Raw genomic sequence first — 3,930 nt, forward strand, 5'->3', positions numbered from 1 at the left:
CAGTTTTTTACCTCCTTGGTTAAATTAATTCCTAAGAATTTTATTCTTTTTGATGTTATTGTAAATGTAATTGTTTTTGTAATTTCCTTTTTAGATAGTTTGTCTATAGAAATGCAACTGATTTATTTATTTATTTTACTTATTTATTTAACATTTTTTTTTATTAGGAAATATCAGGGAACAGTGTGTTTTTCCAGGATCCATCACTTGTCCTTCAATCTAGTTGTGGAGGGCGCAGCTCAGCTCCATGTCCAGTCGCTGTTTTCAATCTTTAGTTGCAGGGGGCGCAGCCCATCATCCCATGTGGGAATTGAACCAGCAACCTCGTTGTTGAGAGCTCATGCTCTAACCTACTGAGCCATCCAGCTGGCTCACAACTGATTTTTGTGTGTTGACTTTGTATCCTGCTACTTTGCTGAATTAATTGATTAATTCTAACAGTTTTTGTTTGTTTGTTTTTGTGGAGCCTTTAGGGCTTTCTATATACAAGATCATATCCTCTGCAAACTGAGATAATTTTACTTCTTCTTTCCCAATTTACATGCCTTTTATTTTTCTTGCCTAATTGCTCTGGCTAGAACTTCCAGTGCTATGTTGAATAGAAGTGGTGACAGTGGGCATCCTGGCCTTGCTCCTGATCTTAAGGGGAAAGCTTTCACTCTTTCACCACTGAGTATGATGTTTCAGGCTGTGGGTTTTCATATATGGCTTTTATTATGTTGAGGTAGTTTTCTTCTATTCCTATCTCATTAGGTGTTTTTTTTTTTTCTTTTATCATGAAAGTGTGTTAAATTTGTCAAATTCTTTTCCTGCATCAATTGAGATCATCATGTTTTTGTTTTGTTTTGGTTTTGTTTTGTTCTTGTTGATGTGGCATATTACATTGATTGATTTTCATACGTTGAATCATCTTTGCATCCCAGGAATAAATCCCACTTGCTGATGGTGTATAATCCTTTCAATATGATGCTGAATTTTGTTTCCTAGTATTTTGTTGAGTATTTTGCTTCAGTGTTCATAAGGGATACTGGTGTGTAACCTGCCTGCCTGCCTGCTTTCCTTCCTTCCTTCCTTCCTTCCTTCCTTCCTTCCTTCCTTCCTTCCTTCCTCCCTCCCTCCCTCCCTCCCTCCCTTCCTCCCTCCCTCCCTCCCTTCCTTCTTTCCTTTCTTTCTTTCTTTCTACCATACTTCAATTTATTGGCATTGTCTAGCTATGAACAAGACAGGTATTTCTTTTTCCTTATGAAGTGAGATCGTTTTCAATCTGCCATAACATGTGCCCACACATCTTCACCTTGAAATTGTAGCATTTGCTGTTTTAGTCAGGGTAGACTGTTCCTTTTTCACTTTCACAATTTTCATGCTGCTGCCAGAAGTCTTCCTGGCATTTGCTTTGAATTCTGCTTTTAGTGCATCTCTCACTGTTTTTACATAGATCTGTGAGTATCGGATGTAGCTGAATCTAGCCTCTCATTGGTACACCACCATGATGCCACGAGAATAGGCTCATCGGGCCAAATCATGAGGATGCAACGTAATTTTCTTTTCTTGTGGTGTCTTTTTCTGGCTTTGATATCAGAGTTATATTGGCCTCAGAGAATGAGGAAGTGTTCCCTTTTCAAAGTTTTTGGGAAGGTTTGAGAAGGATTGGTATTAGATGCTGTTTAAATGTTTGTAGAAATTACCAGTGAAGACTTCAGGTCCAGGACTTTTCTTTCTCAGGAGTTTTGTGGTTTTTTTTTTAATTGAGATATAATTAACATATAACATTGTATTTGCGTTAGGTGTACAATATAATGACTTGATATATGTATATATTTTAAAATCATTACCATAGTAAGTTTAGTTGACATCCATCACCACACATAGCTACAAAGTTTTTTCTTGTAATGAGAAGCTTTGAGATTTATACTTAGTGACTTTCAAATATATAGTACTGTTAACTATAGTCAGTATACTACACATTAATGTCCAGGGCTTATTTATCTTATAACTGGAAGTTTGTATATATTGACCACCTTCACCCATTTTGCCCATCTCCATCCTCCCACCTTTGGCAACCGCCAATCTGTTCTCTATCTATGAAGGTTTTTTTGTTTGTTTGTTTGATTCTACAATAAAGTATTTGGCTTTTTTTGTCTGACTTATTTCACTTAGTATAATGTCCTCAAGCTCCATCCATGTTGTTATAAATGGCTAGATTTTATTCTTTTTATGGCTGAATAATATTCCATTGTGTGTGTATGTGTATATCTCTATAATCCATATATATACACACAACACATTAACATTTTTTTTGGTAATTTTTAAATTATATTGATGTACAATGTGATATTAGTTTCAGGTGTACAACATAGTGATTAGACATTTATATAACTTATGAATTGATCATTCTAAGTCTAGTACCCGTCTGACACCATGCATAGCTATTACAATATTATCGACTGTAGTCCCTATTCTGTACTTTTTACCACATTTTCTTTATACAGTCATCTGTCAGTGGACACTTAAGTTGCTTCTCCATCTTGGTTATTGTGAGTAGAGTAGCCCCCCCCCTTATCTGCAAAAGATACGTGTGAAGACCCCCAGTGGATGCCTGAAACTGGATAGAGCTTAGCCCTATGTACTGTATCTTTTTTCTTATACATACATACCTATGGTAAAGTTTAATCTACAGTTGTGCTTTGAGGCCATTATTAAGTAAAATAAGGATTGCTTTCCCACAAGCACTGCAGCACCACAACAGTGGATCTGGTAACACAGATGGCTACTAAGTGACTAACATGCAGGTAGTGTACACAGCGTGGACACATTGGACAAAGGGATAATTGATGTCCCAGGCAGGACAGAGTGGGATGGCACAAGATTTCATCATGCTACTCAGAATGTTGTGCAATTTAAAACTTATGAATTGTTTATTTCTGGAATTTTATATTTAATATGTTTGGACCCAGTTGACTGTGGATAACTGAAACTATGGAAAGTGAAACCGCAGATAAGGGTGGAATACTGTAATGATGCGAAGAACATGGGGTGCAGATATCTATTGGAGATAAGTGATTTCATCTTCTTTGGATACATACCCAGAAGTGGAATTGCTGGATCATATTTTAGTTCTATTTTTAATTTTTTGAGAACCCCCATACTATGTTTCCGTAGTGTCTGCACTAATTTACATTCCCACCAACAGTGTACAGGGTTCCCTTTTCTCCATATCTTGCTAAAATTTATTATCTCTTGTCTTTTTTATAATAACCATTCTCATCGTGGTTTTGACTTGCATTTCCCTAATTATTAGTGATACTGAGCAACTTTTCATGTACCTGTTGCACATCTGTATGTTGTCTTCAGAAAAAATGTCTATCCAGATCGCTTCCCATTTTTAATCAGATTTTTTTTGTATTGAGTGTATCTGAGTTTTTATATATATCTTGGATATTAACTCCTTATCAGATATATGATTTGCAAATATTTTCTCCAGTTCAGGAGGAGAATGTTGTCGATTTCTTTTCCTGTGCAGAGCTTTTTGGTTTGATGTAGTTCCACTTGTTTTTCTTTTATTACCTTTGCTTTTGGTTTCAAATCCAAAAAAAACTACTGCTAAGACAAATGTCAAGGAGGTTTCCCTCAAATTTTTCTTCTAGGAGTTTTATGGTTTCATGTCTTAGTTCAAGACTTTGCTCCCATTTTGTGTATGATTTTGTTAGTTGATTTTTGTGTATGTTGTAAGATAGTGGTTGAGTTTCATTCTTTTGAATGTGGCTGTGAAGTTTTCCCAACACCGTTTATTGAAGAAGAGACTGTTTTCTCCATTGTATATTCTGGCACCTTTGTCATAAATTAATTGACCATGTATACATGGATTTATATCTGGGCTCTCTATTCTGTTCCATTGATTTATGTGTCTATATTTTTGCCAATACCACACTT

The 3,930-nt window shown here is 35.8% G+C and overlaps 1 pseudogene; it reads right to left on the reverse strand.

Annotated features, from left to right (window-relative positions):
• Positions 1–1,290: 1,290 nt before the first annotated feature.
• LOC117018785 (ATP synthase subunit epsilon-like protein, mitochondrial) lies at positions 1,291–1,509 on the reverse strand (annotated as a pseudogene).
• Between the last annotated feature and the right edge of the window lie 2,421 nt (positions 1,510–3,930).

The sequence above is a fragment of the Rhinolophus ferrumequinum genome, chromosome 3 (assembly GCF_004115265.2).
Source record: "Rhinolophus ferrumequinum isolate MPI-CBG mRhiFer1 chromosome 3, mRhiFer1_v1.p, whole genome shotgun sequence".
Taxonomy (NCBI): domain Eukaryota; kingdom Metazoa; phylum Chordata; class Mammalia; order Chiroptera; family Rhinolophidae; genus Rhinolophus; species Rhinolophus ferrumequinum.